Source organism: Pelophylax lessonae (assembly GCF_965119305.1).
Source record: "Pelophylax lessonae genome assembly, chromosome: 8".
Lineage (NCBI taxonomy): Eukaryota > Metazoa > Chordata > Amphibia > Anura > Ranidae > Pelophylax > Pelophylax lessonae.
This window is the reverse complement of record NC_138775.1, coordinates 245715131-245735063: the sequence shown is the minus strand read 5'-3', so window position 1 is coordinate 245735063 and position 19933 is coordinate 245715131. Positions and strand designations below refer to the sequence as shown.

The 19933-nt window shown below is 40.4% G+C and overlaps 1 protein-coding gene across 4 annotated transcripts in view; it reads right to left on the bottom strand.

Moving 5' to 3' along the window:
* The window catches only part of AGBL4 (AGBL carboxypeptidase 4), a 2933082-nt gene that overhangs the window by 1191324 nt on the left and 1721825 nt on the right, over window positions 1–19933 (bottom strand). The window lies entirely within an intron of this gene.

Genomic DNA, 19933 nt, shown 5'->3' with positions numbered 1-19933 from the left:
GGCATGGCTGGGATGGCTTAAGGCACACCAGTTAAACGATTGTTGATTGGCTGTTGAAAGCCCGCCATGAAAAGAGCGCCAAAGCCTGCAAAACCCGGAAATAAAACGACCGAACACGGATTTTTACCCGAATATACAGTAAAGTGTCCGTGTTCGTGTTCGGGTAACAAAAATCCAATTATTCGGTACGAACACGAATAATACAGTCCGTGTTCGCTCAACACTAGTTATGTTTAATCCCTCACATGTATTTTTTCTTGCTGGGCACATCTATTTGAGAAGTGCATCTATTATATGGTTAAAGGTGGTTGTTCATAAAGCCATAGCCGAGTGCAGTGTCAATATCAAAGTAAGTAAAGATAAATAACAGAAGGGTGACACATTTTCATAGGCAATACTGCCTTGATCAAATAATTTAAATCTGGCTACAGATGGCCAATTCCTGCTGAACTGGTAGAACCTAAGCTGTGAGTGGTCCTGCATACACCCTCTGGCTCAACAAAAGGCGATTTAAAAATCAATTCAGCTGGGAGGAAAACTATTAGCCGAATTGCACCATATCAGATGCAGTCACTTTTTAGCAGGTCCATTATATACAACAGCTGGCAGCCTGTAGGTTGAAATAGAGATTTTCTAGCTATGTATGGCTACTGACAGACTGACTGTTCTTTTTGCATACATCTGTTCTAATTAGTGTCTGGTCCTTCTACTGACTCTGCAGTAAGGGGTATCCACAATGTAGAGGGAGGCAGTCTGTAGCTCTTGGGTAACTGGAACTACAATTGATGTCACGGCAAGAAGTCAGAACTGTTAATTATATCTCTATATAACTTGCCAATGTGTTATTTGGTGGTAAGAAAGTTAAGTACCACATCCTATAAAATATGTAGACATACAAGCGGAAAAGACAATGGATTTTCCCGGTACCCCAAATACATCAAACAAAAAAGTTTTAAAATGTCAAAATGTATTACAAAAGTTTTAAAGACAACACAGTGTTCCAAATGCAATACTTATTGTTTAAAAACGAATAAACTTTGCTCCCTTTTTGCCATGATGTAGTTCCCATACTTGATGATACACATCTCATGATATTGAGGTACACTTTAGTGTAGAAGTACACAGGAACATACAGTACGTTCAGCAGGCCATCTACATGTTTCGCAGTAATACCCGCTTTTTCTACATTAGCTGCAGGGTCAAATCCCATAGACAGATTCATAAAGAATAAAGCTGACCATACGCATACATTAATACATAATTCTTATTGTTAGTATGTTCAGTAAATGTCATATATATTGTAATGCATATGTGCGTATATGCATATGTGCTAAGAAACATTTTATCCAGAATTAGAACTTTTGTGGTCATGAACATTCATTCTTTTAAATAATTATGTATGGTATAGATATGTATGAAAGAACAATATATCAACAGAAACTGGTTACATATTTTCTTTAAATTCTACCCAGGTGATTGCTAATGGAACAAGCCCATGGTTGGTTTTAACAAAAAGGAACAGCAGCGCAGGATCCTTGTTAGCAAGTTAAAAGTAAATTATTGCACAAACAAAAATAGCACTTTATCATTAGTAATGATTTAGCACACATTGTAGTGTGTGAAGCGCGTCTACCTTGCCACCTTTTTGTCACACTGGGATGTCAAGCAATAAACCTGGATTTTGACCTTATCTGGAGTGCAGCCATTTTGTTTTCATTATCGATTATCCACAGAGGCGAGCCAGGGCGTGCACCACTGTTGGTCATTAAGCTTCTGAACCACCTTGAGCAGTGAGTTTCCTTTCCTTGTAAGCACGTGGGGGTTGCCACAAGGCAGGGTATAGTAGTGGAGAATGCCGTACACTGGTGGCTCTCTGACAGCTTTCAAACCAGGCTTCCTTCATGCCAGCTCGGATACCACAGCTGCTGACATTTGCAAGCTTTCCTGTGGTGTTTCCACCTAATCCCATGCTGATTGTCAAGAACCTAACATGTAAGTGTGCTATTTTTGTTTTTGCAGTAAATTACTTCTAACTTTCTAACGAGGATACTGCGCTGCTGTTCCTTTTCGTTGTTTGAGCTCTTTGGATCTTCCCAGATCTTTAAACGCAAGCTGCAGGATCCCTGTTGCCACGGCCACTGGTCTACATCTGCATTCTGTGGATATCTTGGTTAAGGTCATTGAGAGCTGGAACTTGTGCACTGGACTGGTTTGTTTTACTTTGTACAATTCATTGGTTGGTTTTAAAGAGGTTAAGGAGCATATCAATTTGAGGGTGGTTAATGAGAAATTACCTAGTATCTTGGATTCACATATCTTGGATTTCTAAAAATATGAGAACCTTGGCTTACCTGTGGGTTTCCAGCCTTGAATCAGTCTAGCCTGAACTACTTGTATTAAGTCCAGTCCCAAATCCAAAGGGTGATCTACCTTTTATCCTGATTCCCTCCTTCCCCACCACCGATTCCGTCGTGTTCCTCCTGCCATGCTTTCTGACTCCCATCCCCCACTTTTCTACAAACTTATACTTCCAAAGAGTCCTCAAAGTCTCCTCTTTCCAATTAATTTCACCCCTTTGTTTCTCTACTCTAATTGGATCCCTGGCCTCTGTGGAGGTCTGCTTTCCAAGCTTACACTATCTGGCCCTGAATGGCCTTCAGATGAGACAGGGGTAGGGCTCTGTAAATTTATTTTTACAAAAACCTGATTCTGTATCTCTATTATCTGACTGTCACCTTTTTCAGACATCTAAGCCCTTGTTGTTATGTCTACAAAAAAAACAATAAAATGATTGAAACAGAAAGAATGATACAAACAAAGATTTCTGTATACGATAGAAGCAAAACTGTATTTATAAAATGATTTTAGTATGTATACACCGTTCAGTCAAAACATTAGGACCAATGACTGGTAAAATGAATAACATTTGCTAACTCATTACAATGGCATCTGAAAGTATGTGGGATATATTAGACAGCAAGTGAACATGTTGTTCCTAAAGATCATGTGTTGAAAACAGAAAAAATGGGCAAGCATAAGGATTTAAGTGATTATGACAAGGACCAAATTGCAAAGGCTAGATGACTGAATCAGAGCAGTTCCAAAATTGAAGCTCTTCTTGTGGGATTTTCCTGGTCTGCGGTGGTCAGGACCAAGGAAGAAAAACTGGCAATAGGGTCATGGGTGGCCCATGCTCGTTGATGGAGATGGGGAAGCTGGCTCGTGTAGAAGAGCTACTGGAGCTCAAACTGCTAAACAGTTAATGTGGGTTCCTATAGAAAGGTGTCAAGAAAGACAGTGCATCGCAATTTGTTGCGAATGGGGCTGCTGCAGAGTCTCCATACTGACCCACATCCATTTCCAAAAGCGCTTACAAAGGGCATGTGAGCATCAGAACGAAGGTGGCCAGGTCTGATAAACCATGTTCTCTGTTACATCATGTGGATTGCTGGGTGCATGTGGGTTGCTTACCTGAGGAAGAGATGGCACCCCGATGCACTATGTGAAGAAGGCAAGCCGGTCAAAGCAGTGCAATGCTTTGGAGTCCAAGGCTGTTTTAGGGGACCTACTTAATATTAGGTGGGTGGTCACAATCCTATGACTGAATATATCCACCTATATCCACCTCAACCCCATGGGCTGATGAACATGTAAAGTATAGATACATATACTTCTATATTTTGCATACTTCTACATTTAGATATACTTTGCAATATTCCTTTGTTTATTTGATCAGAAATTAAAGACACCTGTTTAATATGTCTGGGAATCCAATGTATCGGGACAGGACAACATTTTTATGAAACTTTGAACAAAATCAGTTGACATTGTCAATGATGACATCATCAAATGATTTTTTTTTAGAATTTTAGACAAATGTTTGAATACAAATCTAACTGTATTTGGCCAGCTTAATTTTAGATAGCATTATAAACAGTAGTCATCCATAACAACTAATCAAAAAGATTCCCTTACTGATATGACAAAAGTGTATTGAAATCTGATTGCTCGTCAATCTACTTTTAGACACAAAACACTCATAAAGAAAAGTACGAATCAAAGTGCAAGCTCTGGTCACACCATAAATTGCAAAACAGTAGTTTACAGGACATGAAAAATGGGAGACATTAGGCTTTTATTCTCCAGCTATAACAAAAACTAATTAGTTATAAAACAGACTCTATTGCCTTCATTAATCCATAATACACCACTAACATTATACAGCGTGCACTATTGCAAAGTGCCGGGAATCAGGTTATTAGTGTAGCGATAAACAATTTAACTATTTTTGGGCTAAAAAATGTTATTAGCGGAAATTAGCTTTGTATGTGTGAGGGGAGGAATGATACATGGCTCTATCTACTGCTCGTAATCCAATCAGAATAAGATTCTATGGGCAACATCTTTTAGGTGTTAAAAATGAGGCTCAGGTACAGTATATAGGCAGCAAATAATGGTTTACCTTAACAGATCAAAAGAATAACAAAAATCATAAGTGAATCACATGTGCTGATACAGTATATTATACTTCATTCATGTAATAGGGTGGTAATGGCCTTCGTTCTGAAGTGAAATGGTGCATCAATGTTGCCACGCTGTGGACAAGCTGGTCTCAGATGGACAGGTACTGCCTGTATGGAGTATCATGGGAAGAGGCTTTACTGCTTAATAGTGTTCTGGAGAGATGAATGTAAGCTGCTGCTGGTGGACATACAGTAGTTTTATAGTTGGTAAGGTTGAATAAAGACACCAGTCCATCCAGTTCAAAGTGTATGTGTGTGTGTATGTATTTATTTATGTCATCACCATTTCCCAAATCCCTGTATATTACATTCACTTAGATGCCCATCTAAAAGTTATTTTTAAATTATCAACACTCATAGTTACATATATATTATGTTACATAGTTACATAGTTTGTGAGGTTGACATCAGTCCATCCAGTTCAACCTATGATGTGTGTTTGTGTTTTTTCTGTTAACCGTACATTGAATACCCCTGTATGTTGTGGTCTTTAAGGTGCCCATTTAATAGTTTTTTGAAACTATCGATGCTCCCTGCTGATATGACTGCTTGTGGAAGAGAATTCCACATCCTTACTGCTCTGACAGTGAAGAACCCCTTACGTATTTTAAGGTTAAACCATTTTTCCTCTTGTTTTAGTGAGTGGCCACGTGTCTTATTGTATTCCCTTTCTCTAAAAAGTTTGTTCCTTATGCTAGGGTTGCCAGTACAATATACATATACAGTACAGTATTTGTACATTGATATAATATCCCCCCTCAATCATCTCTTCTCCAGAGAGAATAAGTTCAGTGCTTGTAGTCTTTCCTCATAGCCCTCCATTCCCCTAATTATTTTTGTTGCCCTTCTCTGGACTCTCCAGTTCCAGCACATCCTTCCTGAGAACCAGTGCCCAGAACTGGACAGCATACTCAAGATGTGGCCGGACCAGAGTCTTGTAGAGTGGGAGAATAATCTCTTTTTTTCTGGAGTGAATCCCCTTTTTTATACATGCCAGTATTCTGTTGGCTTTGCTTGCAGCGGCTTGGCATTGCATGCCACTGCCAAGCCTGTTGTCTACCAGTACCCCCAGGTCCTTTTCCATCCTAGACTCACCCAGAGGTTTCCCCCCCCAGTGAGTAGCTTGCTTTCGTGTTTCTGATGCCCAAGTGCATTACTTTACATTTTTCAACATTAAAGCTCATCTGCCATGTAGTTGCCCATTATTTTGTTCAGGTCCGCTTGTAAGGTTTCCACATCCTGCATAGAAGATATTGGCATGCTTAGTTTAGTATCATCCGCAAATACTGAGATTGTACTTGATATCCCCTCCTCTAGATCATTTATGAATAAATTAAACAGGATTGGTCCCAGGATGGAACCTTGGGGGGCCCCACTTTCCACACCCACCCCATCCGAGTACTTCCCATTTATCACCACCCTCTGGACTCTCCCCTGGAGCCAGTTCTCTATCCAGGTACTCACCCTATGGTCCATACCTACCTTCCTTAGTTTGTACAGTAAGCGTTTGTGGGGAACGGTGTCAAAGGCCTTTGCAAAGTCCAGATACACCACATCCACAGGCTTACCTTTATCTAGGTGGCAGCTCACTTCATCATAGAAGGTTAATAGATTGGTTTGGCAAGAACGATTTTTCATGAATCCACTCCACATCCTCACCGCACCGCACACAGTTTAGGGTTAAACGTTTTATCAAATAAGTGTGTCTGTGTACAAGAAAAAAAAAAAAAAACCCTGATGGGCTTAGTGTACCTCAGTGAAGAGTGGTTATGGTTTTCATCATGCATCTTTGAGCACACCACTTAGAAGAGCAAGCAGTGGGTGTGGCCATATTGGAGGGGTGAGAAGGGCTTAAAGGCATGGGTGAAAAAAACAAGGTCAGACTGTCCCCCAGTATAATCCCCTTGGATCAGTCTGTCTCCCAGTATAATCCCTCCCCCCCCCCAGATCAATTTGTCTCCCAGTATAATCCCCTTAGCTCATTCTGTCCCCCAGTAAAATCCTTCCCCCAAGTTCAATCTATCTCCTAGTACAATCCCCCCGAAAGTCAGCCTGTCCCCTAGTACAATCCCCCTAGGTCAGTCTGTCCCCTATTACAACCCCACTAGATCAGTCTGTCCCCCAGTATAATCCCCCCAGGTTAATCAGTCCCCCAGTATAATCCTACTCCCCCAGGTCAGTCTGTTTCCAGTATAATCCTCCCCCCTGGTCAGTCTGTCCCCCAGCATAATCCTTCCCCCCAGATCAATCTTTCCCCCAATATAATCCATCCAAGTCAGTCTGTCCCCCAGTACAATACCTCACATGGGGTGTACTAAAGTGTATGTCCACTTTAGGGCCATGTTTACAAGTGCATTCCTATGCAGGCAGCCCCATTCATGTCGATTGAATGGAACTTTTGCACGGACACAATTGTTGCTCCCAATCTGTCATCTGTGTGATGTCAGATGTCAAAACGAGAACAGTGACTGTGTCAGTGAAGCCGCTACTTCCCCATTGACATCAGTGGGACTGCCTACGAGGGGGATACACAGAACAGCTGTGCATTCCTGTGCAGGTAAACATGGCCTCGCACATGTGTACACTGTAGTATGCCACATCTAAACGAGGCCTTACTATGTTTTTTTTTTTTTACAATGCTATTTATATATATATATATATATACAGTGGGTACGGAAAGTATTCAGACCCCCTTAAATTTTTCACTCTTTGTTATATTGCAGCCATTTGCAAAAATCATTTAGGTTCATTCTTCTTCCTCATGAATGTACACATAGCACCCCATACTGACAGAAAAACACAGAATTATTGACATTGTTGCAGATTTATTAAAAAAAGAAAAACTGAAATATCACATGGTCCTAAGTATTCAGACCCTTTGCTCAGTATTTAGTAGAAGCCCCCTTTTGATCTAATACAGCCAGGAGTCTTTTTGGGAAAGATGCAACAAGTCTTTCACACCTGGATTTGGGGATCCTCTGCCATTCCTCCTTGCAAATCCTCTCCAGTTCTGTCAGGTTGGATGGTAAACGTTGGTGGACAGCCATTTTTAGGTCTCTCCAGAGATGCTCAATTGGGTTTAAGTCAGGGCTCTGGCTGGGCCATTCAAGAACAGTCACGGAGTTGTTGTGAAGCCACTCCTTCGTTATTTTAGCTGTGTGCTTAGGGTCATTGTCTTGTTGGAAGGTAAACCTTCGGCCCAGTCTGAGGTCCAGAGCACTCTGGAGAAGGTTTTTGTCCAGGATATCCCTGTACTTGGCCGCATTCATCTTTCCCTCGATTGCAACCAGTCGTCCTGTCCCTGCAGCTGAAAAACACCCCCACAGCATGATGCTGCCACCACCATGCTTCACTGTTGGGACTGTATTGGACAGGTGATGAGCAGTGCCTGGTTTTCTCCACACATACCACTTAGAATTAAGGCCAAAAAGTTCTATTTTGGTCTCATCAGACCAGAGAATCTTATTTCTCACCATCTTGGAGTCCTTCAGGTGTTTTTTAGCAAACTCCATGCGGGCTTTCATGTGTCTTACACTGAGGAGAGGCTTCCGTCGGGCCACTCTGCCATAAAGCCCCGACTGGTGGAGGGCTGCAGTGATGGTTGACTTTCTACAACTTTCTCCCATATCCTGACTGAATCTCTGGAGCTCAGCCACAGTGATCTTTGGGTTTTTCTTTACCTCTCTCACCAAGGCTCTTCTCCCCCGATAGCTCGGTTTGGCTGGACGGCCAGCTCTAGGAAGGGTTCTGGTCGTCCCAACCGGCTTCCATTTGAGGATTATGGAGGCCACTGTGCTCTTAGGAACCTTAAGTGCAGCAGAAATCTTTTTGTAACCTTGGCCAGATCTGTGCCTTGCCACAATTCTGTCTCTGAGCTCTTCAGGCAGTTCCTTTGACCTCATGATTCTCATTTGCTCTGACATGCATTGTGATCTGGAAGGTCTTATATAGACAGGTGTGTGGCTTTCCTAATCAAGTCCAATCAGTATAATTAAACACAGCTGGACTCAAATTAAGGTGTAGAACCATCTCAAGGATGATCAGAAGAAATGGAAAGCACCTGAGTTAAATATATGAGTGTCACAGCAAAGGGTCTGAATACTTAGGACCATGTGATATTTCAGTTTTTCTTTTTTAATAAATCTGCAACAATGTCAACAATTCTGTGTTTTTCTGTCAGTATGGGGTGCTATGTGTACATTCATGAGGAAGAAGAATGAACTTAAATGATTTTAGCAAATGGCTGCAATATAACAAAGAGTGAAAAATTTAAGGGGGTCTGAATACTTTCCGTACCCACTGTATATATATGTATATATATATATATATATATAACATTGAAAGATATCTGCCTAAGGTATTCTTCTTTATATCTGCTTCAAGATACTTAAAAGGGTTGTAAAGTCAGAAGATTTTTTTTTATCTTAATGCATTCTATGCATTAAGATCAAAAGCCTTTTGTGTGTAGCAGCCCCCCTAATACTTACGCAAGCCACCTCTTTAATAAGAAAAAAAACAAGACTTTACAATCACTTTAAGTAAAATTTGTGTTTACTTTGCTACAGTCTGGTGTCTGTCACTTTGAAATATTTCTGAACCCAGAGTGTCAAGGGTGTTGGGAGGCTTGCAACATTGGGAAAAAAAATTATAAAATAAATACTCTCACTATAGTGAATTTAAAGTGAAACACTTGTAAACTTGAAAGAATATAAAAACAGCTCTAGCATCAAATAAACACAGGAAAAGTCCAAATAAACTGATGTAATCAATATAAAGTGCTCTTGTGCTCCAATTTTCTTTAAAGTGCTGAAGTGCTCCACATAGATTCCGTGGTGTGACACACACCCCCTTTTGTGTCTCTCCTTACCAGAATCAATGGACCCCCAGCATTTCAGTCTGGGAGTCAGACAGGCTTGGTTAAAAATAAGACTGATGGGTCACAATGAACAGCTCAAGGACTCCCCAGCAGCCTCTTAGATGTTCAAAATATTCCTCAAGTGTAGAACAACGAGAAGGAGCCAATAGTGAAGTACCATAGGGTTGCAGTTTAATTGTGCAATAAAAACTTACTTACAGGACAGTAGTAAAAAAAAAAGCATGTGAATAACAATATGCTTCCGTGAACCGTAACTACCATGAACCGGAAGTGACGTCGTTACAACTCGATGCTGGAAATTACATCAACACATTTCACCCTTCTACAGGGCGTCATCAAGGACCTCATTTCATTAACTACAAACCTCTATTTATATCAAGCGAGGAGCCGCCTCCTCCCCAGTGGCCAATTACAAACCATGATGGCCATTTTAGAAACAACGCCTAAGATACCATAATTGATAATACTGATAAAACGACTTACTCAAAATAGTCTTAAATTGTCTCAACTATGTCACTTACAGCAGCATATACATAATATTAAAATACTTTATTAGCAAAATAGAAAATAAAATGCACTAAAAACAATCAATGTCAACTAACATTAGCTAGCTTTATATCAGATCATAACAAAATAATAAACATGTATGCATGAATAATTTTGATAATCAAAATAAAATTTAAAATGAAATAATAATATAATAAAAATTAAATAAATAAAATAAAATAATAATAATAGTAATTAATAAAAATAAAAGGAAAATAAATAAAAATGAAAATAAAAATGAATAAAAAAAAATAACAATAAAGTAATGAGGATAAAGATTAAAAAAATGTGAAAATGGAAAAATTAAATGAAAATAAATGTCCAATATATTACTAACTTTTACCAATTAGAAATAAAACAATTGATATCCAACTCAATGTTCAACCTCAATCGGCTCGTAGTTCCTAAACGATGGATCCACTGCGTTTTAGTTTGGGAAATGGCCCTTTTTATATTTCCTCCCCTCCAGTGGAGCTCGACCCTAGCATTCCCACAAAAAGTCAAACTAGTAGGATCTTTCCCATGATGGAGCCTGAAGTGATTGGATAGGCTATGATATTTGTAGCTTAAAGCGGTTGTAAACCCTATAAAAAAAAAAATAAAAAAAAAAAAAACCTGCAAGACAAAGGCATAATGAGCTAGTATGCATCGCATACTAGCCCATTATGTGTAACTTACCATAAAACGAAGCCCCGACACGGACCCCTGGACATCGCTGCGGGCGCGGCCATGATCCCTCGCGTCTCTTCCGGGTTCTGCGGCTCCGGCGCACTGATTGGCCCGGAAGAGACGGCTCCGGCGCGATGATTGGCCGGAGCCGCGATGACGTCACTCCCGCGCATGCGCGCGGGAGTGACTTTTCCGGCAAGCTCCGGCAAACATAATTGAAGGTCCCCCTGGACCTTCAGAGCGCATGCGCCGCTCGCGCGAGCGGCTGCATGCACTGTAAATATCTCCAAAACCGTGCCGGTTTAGGAGATATTATTTGTACCTACAGGTAAGCCTTATTATAGGCTTACCTGTAGGTAAAAGTGTCCAAAAGCGGGATACTACCGCTTTAAGTTACTGTTTAGCGCTAGGAACATTGAAATAAATCATACATAAAAAGGCTAAAAACTGTAGTATGGTTAATCACTCAACCAAACCCAAGTGTACATAGAAACATGAGTCCATTATATTAAAAAAGACAATCAACTTGCAAGGATGGTAGAGAGTCCAATGCAGAGTAGAAATCCCAAGGTGCGGAGAGCAGAGTTGGAAAGACACCCAAATGTGTAAATAAGGTGGCTGCTTACCGCAACTAGTGGGCCTCCAAATTAATGGATAAGCCACTTAGGCGTGAAGTGTTAGCCCTAATGGGATGGACTTTCTCCTCCACTTCAGTGGACCAGGATCAATTCCGTGTGTTCCTATACCCCGCTCAGTCACAAGGCAGATATGACTCCAATATGTATGGCAGTATGCAAGGAATGAAGGAAATCATAGCGTAATCCCGTAATACAATTAAATAGGTTTTATTAAAGTTCTACTTACATTATGGCAGACATGTATGTGCAGACAATATACAATAGCGGCGTCCCGCTAGGATAAAACACGAGCCGGCGTCTTGGGGGCGTGACAGGCGCGATGTCCGGAACCTCCCGGACATCGCGCCTGTCACGCCCCCAAGACGCCGGCTCGTGTTTTATCCTAGCGGGACGCCGCTATTGTATATTGTCTGCACATACATGTCTGCCATAATGTAAGTAGAACTTTAATAAAACCTATTTAATTGTATTACGGGATTACGCTATGATTTCCTTCATTCCTTGCATACTGCCATACATATTGGAGTCATATCTGCCTTGTGACTGAGCGGGGTATAGGAACACACGGAATTGATCCTGGTCCACTGAAGTGGAGGAGAAAGTCCATCCCATTAGGGCTAACACTTCACGCCTAAGTGGCTTATCCATTAATTTGGAGGCCCACTAGTTGCGGTAAGCAGCCACCTTATTTACACATTTGGGTGTCTTTCCAACTCTGCTCTCCGCACCTTGGGATTTCTACTCTGCATTGGACTCTCTACCATCCTTGCAAGTTGATTGTCTTTTTTAATATAATGGACTCATGTTTCTATGTACACTTGGGTTTGGTTGAGTGATTAACCATACTACAGTTTTTAGCCTTTTTATGTATGATTTATTTCAATGTTCCTAGCGCTGCACTATTTTGATATATATTTGAGTGGGATTTCTATAAGTCCAGTGTTCTAGCTGCTAGCCTGTTCATGTCATTATATACGATCAGTTTGTCATCTCTATTTGTTATTTAGCGCAGGATTTCCCCCTTGATTTTATTAAGTTACTGTTTACCTTTAAAGATATTCACATGTTCTCTGAGCCTGACTCCCAGCTTCCTAGTGGTTTGGCCCACATATTGGAGCCCGCAGGGACAGACTAAGATACGTGACGTGCGTGGTTTGACATGTGATAATTTTTTTTATTTTGTAGGACTCACCACGTAAATATGATTCAAAATGTGTGGTTTTCCTCTTTCTAAATTTGGAAGTTCTACAAATCATGCATTTACCACAACTGAAAAATCCCACTTGATCTAAAAAGGTGCAAGTCTTTTTAGGTGGATCAACTACATTATAAGCTAATTTTAAACGTAATGTTGGGGGTTTGGTATAAACAAACTGTGGTCTATCTGGCAAAACTTTCCACAGTTCCAAATCCTTTAATGATATTGGCCAATGTAGTTTAATAATTTCCTCTATCTGTTTATATTGTCGGGTGAATCCTCTCATAAAAGCGACTCCAAAATCTTTTTTTCTTTCTTTTTAAACAAATCCTTTCTACTCATATCACCTACTGTTCTTTTAACTTGCTCTAAATCTTTAACACTATAGCCCTTCTCACAAAACCTTTCCACCTAAATGTTTGCCTGTGTATCATAATTGTCCCTTTTATTACAATTTCACTTTCTCTCATCAATTGGCTTTTGGGAATGGTTCCCAACCAGCTGGGCTGATGGCAACTCCCCAAAGAAATATAGCCATTCCTGTCAACTTCCTTAAAAAAGGTTTTGGTTAGAAGTCGATTAGGTCGAGGCAAGTTGAAAGGTCGGGGCAACCTTTGGGGTCACCCATCTTCCAGCGGCCCTCAGGGGTGGGGTGCTACATACAGTACAACATATAAAAGTTTAGGAGGTGGAAATGGCACACATAGTCAGCACTCTTGAAGGGTGCATAGGATAAGTCCCTTGGCTCATATTAACCCAGGCAGCACTGGATAATTATGGTTGTGGGGGTAGGTGAGGGGGAATCAGAGGGCAGAATATTTTAATTAAAACCAAAGCCAGCTACACAAGGGACTATGTTGCAATAATTCTAAGTACTATCCCTTGTGCTGATTAAAAAAAAAAAAATTGACTAAACTTAGGCTTTAAATGCAGCTGTCATAGCATGAGTAATAAAGCAAACATGTCTCTAGACAATATAAAATGCAAGCAGCAAAGGTAAACAGTAACTTAAGCTATAATCCTCGTTGTTCATAAACACTGATCAAACATACTCAGAGCTCATTCCCCCACTTCCATAATTGCATGGAAAAACATCATAGTCTTGGCATACTATATCCTACATAGCTGCTAAGCCACAGTATTTTGTGTTACTCCTGGGAACAAGGACACTGTCAGCAGCACGTACAGACAATATATAGTCCCAGTAACACATAAAGTGCCACAGCTAGATCTTTATACTGTATATCCGCTAAGTGTCCCACTCCATGCAGGACATTCCCTCTACACTTTTTGGACTTCCCATCTATCAGTGAGAATCATCATTTTGGTATGGCAAGCAGCATTCAAAGTGTAATATTTTCAGTTAGGTGCAGTACGTTCCAGTGACATAAGATGGCGCTATGCTATGCATGCTTTTATTTCAATAATAAAATACATAAACAAAAGAAAGCACTTACAACTCACCAATAACTGCTGAGATCAACTAAAGGCTTGTACACATCATAAGAAAATCGGGTGAACATTTTCGTCCAAAGAGCTTTCGTACGATTTTCGTATAGTGTGTAAACAACTTTCGACAGCCAATTCCGACTTTTCGTACGAAAATTCCCGAAGGGACAAACTCCAAAATTTTTCTCGTACAGTAACAGAATGAAAAATGTTCATTTGATGTGTACCATTTTTATAACATTTTCATACAAGAAAAATCAGAAAAGAAAGACTATGTATGATCAGAAACAATAAACAAAAAAAAAGCCTTTGTCGTGCGAGAATTTTCGTGTGCATTTTCGTTCATCGGTTCCAATTTGCTGTGAATTTCGCCAATTTTTTTTTTTTTAGTGTGTACCCCACTTTAGCCACAAATACAGTGCATGGATTTTAGTCATCCAGACCTGTCGACTGGTGCTGACAGAGAAAAATAGGGGCAGCCAATGGGCAGCATCTAATCAGAATGCACTGCCTGCAAATATGACTGCTTTGTAATCAAATGGTTGTATGGAGGTTTACCAATAACATTTATTTGGAATTTTCTGTTTATTTAAAAACGAAAAAAAAAAAAAAAATCAGGATGCAAACTCCCAACTGAAATGGGCTCATTTATCAATTGTCATAAGCAATAAGAGTACTGAGTTGCAGATCAGAAGGATTGTGATCTGAATTTCAGAGTCCCAACACAGAGTGGGTGACTGTGCTATCATATCAAACTCAACCTTTTATCTATTCATAAAGTAATGTCATTCATAAATAAGAGCGATCACTGCCAAAATAGCCCTAATGGCATTCAGCATTGAGATGGCATTTCAGCCTGCCTTACATATTTTGTCTTTACGTTACTTTTCAGACTTTTATGGAGACAATAAAAAAAGCTGCCCATGTATCAAGCATTTTATCCACTTGTATTTAAAATCGGAATTTTGTTTACTGGCCCATAACCCAGATTAGCTGGCAACTCCTCTCTCCTTACTGTGTATCCTAATCTATCCCTTAAAGTGGAACTATGGGTAAAATAAAAAATTACATACTGTATACGATGAAGTCTGTAAATAGTCTGCTGACACAGCAGTCTTTAATTTTCCGAGTCCTCACAGTAACATTGTTTTTTTTTCGTTGCTGGAGACCTATGAGATGGGACGGGATCTTCATCACTCAGACTTTACCATACCATATTATTCGGAATACATGGTGTGGAGCGGTGCACACACAGACATATGGTGCCCCATTGATCTCGAGGCATCTTTGCCACGGTGTTTATTACCTGACCATATCATAGACAGTCCTCCATACTTCAAATACTTCTACACAGTCACACCCATCTTACCCATCGAGGGACAACCTATCGACCTACTTTATTTGGGACCCTTGTGAGACCTCTTAGGATCTGGCAGCGGTGACACCTCTGTTGCCTTCCATCAAGCAGCACCATCTCCTCTTGCTGTGCCATTTACGCAACTCCTAAACCCCCTCTCTTGTCTGTTTTCAATCTGATTTCAACCTACAGGGCTGTCTCATCGTTTTGAATTTTTAATTTGGAAATCACTCTACTCCATCTGTATACCCCTGAGGAAAGATGATCCCACCTGAAACGCGTCATGTTTGGAGGCTTTCCACTATGTTACTTTTACACCCGTGATCAACATTCTTTGAAAGCCGTGCTTTTCAATTTTAATATTTCATGTATTTAGCTCTAATTTACCTTAATGTTCATTTTGCATGTCATATATTTGTAATATATCATACATCACACACATGATGTGTCAAACTACTCACTATTTTTAATGTATTAAATAAAATTATATTTTTATACAATTGGATGTGTGGTATCCTACATGGCCCACCTATAGGGGGGTTCCTTTGCCTTTTGTTCTTATCTCATAGGGATGATGGCAACCCACATCCTGGGTTCCAAATAACTAGGGATCCTTTATTTAGGTTTTTTTAAACTTGTACTTGTTGATCCTGCCAGTACATCTGTTGTTTTCTAACTTCTGTTTTAGTTTAGTTATTTTTCTTTGTCTGCACAAGGGACATTACTTAAATGAGAAGTGTCCCTTGTATTGGCGGTTGCTCAGTGGCAGAAGGAAAGAAAATTTTATTATCTATTGCCTGCTTTAGTTGAAATCTTTAATCCTCTTCCCCCAATACCCCAGCAGCCATATTCTTCCTTTACTGCTGGGCTTTGAGTCAATGGACCTGTCACAGGCACTCATCAGGAGTGCTGACAACAATTCCCACCCTTTTGTTCCCCATATACAAATAAAAAGTTCACCTTCCCCTTTCATAGAACCCCACTTCGTCAAATTAGAGAACAGTTTGCATTCATTCAGAATGTGCAAAGAATTCTCTAAGTTACGCCCATACCAAGCAGCCAAACTCCTGTGTTTACAATGCATCAGGCCAGCCACTCAGCGCAGAACTTGGAAGCAAGTGGACATCACTGGAGTGGCGGTGTCTACTGCAGGGATTTCCAGCTTCTGCAACCATCAGCCAGGTATGGTATATACATAGTTACATTGGTCCAAGCTGGCCAGGAATCACATAAGGCCGTAAAAGCCTAAAAAATGCCTCTGTTACAGGCATTTGAGGGTTTTTTATTTTCACCTGTAAAAGCACCCTTTATTAGTCTACACTCACCGGCAACTTTATTAGGTACACCTTGCTAATATTGGGTTGGACCTCCTTTTGGCTTCAGAACTGCCTTACTTCTTGGTGGCTAGGGATGGGCGAACAGTTCAGCCCAAGCATGAGTTTGAGCCCGTTCGAATTATCAGGGCGTTCGACCATTTGTTTGGCCCGCCACAATGAATGAATGACCACAATGCAGTGTGCTGCCACACAGTGCATTGGAAGCCATGATTGGCTAAAGCAATGAAAGCTTTGCCCAATCAGGGCACAGAGCACTCCCAAAGCAATGATTGGAGAAAGTAATGATGACTCTATCCATTCAGGGCTCATTGCTCTTAGTCCCACCCCACACTATCAAAGTATTCTTTCAGTAGCAGCCATTTGTAGCGTAATATCGACATGGAGAGAGATAGAAAAGGATTCTGTCCAGTGCTACTAGAGAGTTAGAGTGCAAAAGTGTGCTATTCTGATTCTATTGTCAGTATAGAATATCAATTTAGTCTGAATCTAGATCAATTCAGTCAGTGTGAGTGTAGTGCGACCATTCATTTTTACTTTAGTGTCACTTTAGTGTGAATCTAGTGATAGTTTAGTCAGTGTGTAGTAAACATTCATTTTTAATTAAGTGTGAATTAAGTCATAGTTTATTCAGTGTGAGTGTAGTGACCTGACCATTCATTTTTACTTTAGTGTCAGTTTGTTTTGAGCTCAGTGCGTTACTGCAAAGTATATTTCTGTGCGTTACTGCATGCTTAATGCAGTATATTTCAGTGCGTTACGTGCTGTTTAATGCAGTATATTTCTGTGCGTTATTGCACATTTAACTCAGTATATTTCAGTGCATTATGTGCCACAATAGAATGCAGAAGAGGAGAGGGAGGAGGATTCTCACAGGTTTGGAGGCATTGAAACAGAGGAAGGCATATTACAACCCTCAACAGATGGTTTTCCATACCCAGAACCTTTGGGAGTAGTATGTGGCTGGGAGGAGGTAGTTCCAGATGATACTGTAATCCTCAGTGACCCCAAAGAATATGCTTCTCATGCCTCTGCAAACTTGCAGTGCATGGACTCCCTCATGCTTCAAAGCCTGCAAAAGGACCAAAGAATAAGTGGCATAAAGAAGAAGGATCCCTTTTGGTTGGCAACCCTCCTTAACCACTGATACAAGGGGAAAGTCTCAGAACTCATCCCGTCCCCACACAGGGTGCAGAAGATTAAATCTCCTGAGGACTCTTTAAAGAGGAGCTTATCTAATGCTTTTCCCAACTCTGGTAGATTACAGTGTCATGAAAAACGTAGTTTGAAGGCTTCTGTTGGTCAAGAGAGTAGCAGTGGAAAAGGAGGCCCCCAAGTGATGTATTTCAAAAATGTTTTATTCCTCACTGTCCAGGGCTCTCAGCTTCCACATCCCATCGGCAGCATCTGCATCATATGGTGGATAATTATCTAGGAGCAAAAGAGAGATGGAGAGCTTTCCAGTTAACGATCCACTGGTTTACTGGGTCATGAGAATAAACCACTGGCCAGAACTTGCCCAGCATGCAATTTAGCTGCTGCGTTGCCCTGTATCCAATGTGCTTTCCGGACTGGCTTTTAGTGCTGCTGGAGGTTTTGTTACTGATAATAGACTCCGTGGACCATTTGACATTTATCAAAATTAATCAGTCCTGGATTACCAGCAGCTATGAGGCCCCTGGTGCCGACCGATGTCACTGATTAAGTGTTTTTGGGATGTGGAATCTCTGCAAAACTTTTAGGCTGCCTGGTGTTGATTTCATCTGGAAGACTTTTTTGGTGTAGGTGTGATGGGCACAATTAACCACTTGTTGACCGCTCACAGTAATACTACTGTAGCAGGTTGTCTACCCTGGGTCCAGCGACATAGGCCTACATCGCTGGACTCTTAGCGATCTCGGCTGGAGGAGGAGAGGCGATTGCCGTCTCTCTTCCCCGATCGCCGGGGAAAGTGTGAGAAGATCCACCTGCTTGTGTAAACAAAGTAGGCGGATCTTATCTGTGACAGACAGGGAGAGGTCACAGGATTCAGCATAGCTAAACCTGCGATCTCTGTCTGTGTCACAGAACCCCCACACACGTCAGTAAGCATGAGGCATACATTTAACCCCTTGATCACCAACAGTGTTAACCCCTTCCCTGCCAGTGTCATTATTACAGTAACAGTGCGTATTTTTAGCACTGATTACTGTAGTAATGTCACTGGTACCCCCAAAACTGTCAAAAATGTCAGTTAGGGGTCCCATCTGTCCGCCGCAATGTTGCAGTCCCGCAAAAAATCGCAGATCTCCGCCGTTACTAGTAAAAAAAAAAATAATAAAAATGACATAAACCTTTCCCATAGTTAGTAAACGCGATAACTGTTGCTCAAACCAATCAAAATACACTTATTGCGTTTTTTTTAACAAAAATATGTAGCAGAAAACAAATTGGCCTAAAATGTTAAAATTTTGATTTTTAATTTTTTTTTTGGGAATGTTATTTTTTTTTTCAAAACTATTTTTCAAAACTGACGTTTATAGCGCAAAAATTAAAAATCGCACAGGTAATCAAATGCCCCCAAAAGAAAGCTCTATTTGTGGATAAAAAAAGGACGTAAATTTTGTTTGGGTACAGCGTCCCACGACTGCGCAATTGTCTGTTAAAGTAACGCAGTGCCGAATCGCATAATATGGCCTGGTCAGGAAGGAGGTAAAATCTTCCGGTCTTAAAGTGGATAAAAATACGGTCATTGAGAATTTTTTTGTCAAAGCTAAATACATTTTGGCCTAAATATATATGACAAAAATTGAATATATTGGATATTTTTTAACAGTCAAAGTAAAAAATGTAAATTTTTCGCGAAATTTTCATTTTTTTTATTAATATCGCAAAAAATAAAAAGCGCAGAGGTGATTAAATACCACCAAAAGAAAGCTCTGTTTGTGGGAAAAAAAAAGGACTTAAATTTTGTTTGGGTACAGCATTGCATGACAACGCAATTGTCAGTTAAAGTCACGCAGTGCCAAGTTGAAAAAGTGACCTGGTCATTGAGCAGCAAAATCTACCGGGGCTAAAGTGGTTAACACCCAAAGACCAATCTTTTCGCACCTGTTTGACAGGTGCATACCATTTAAATTTTGAAATTTTGAAAGCAAGGCCAATTCTTGCTTTCATCGAGAGTGCCTCTAAAGGATTATGGTGTGAAGGCACCACAGACACCCAAGTACCAATTTTTCCGCACCTGTTACTTTATCCAAATTCTGTGAAGAGACACTAGAATTTATCCAAAAAATCTCTAATCTTGTTCCCAGTGCAGTATATTGTGGCCTTATCATGCAGACTGGCTCCCCAAGCCATTGTT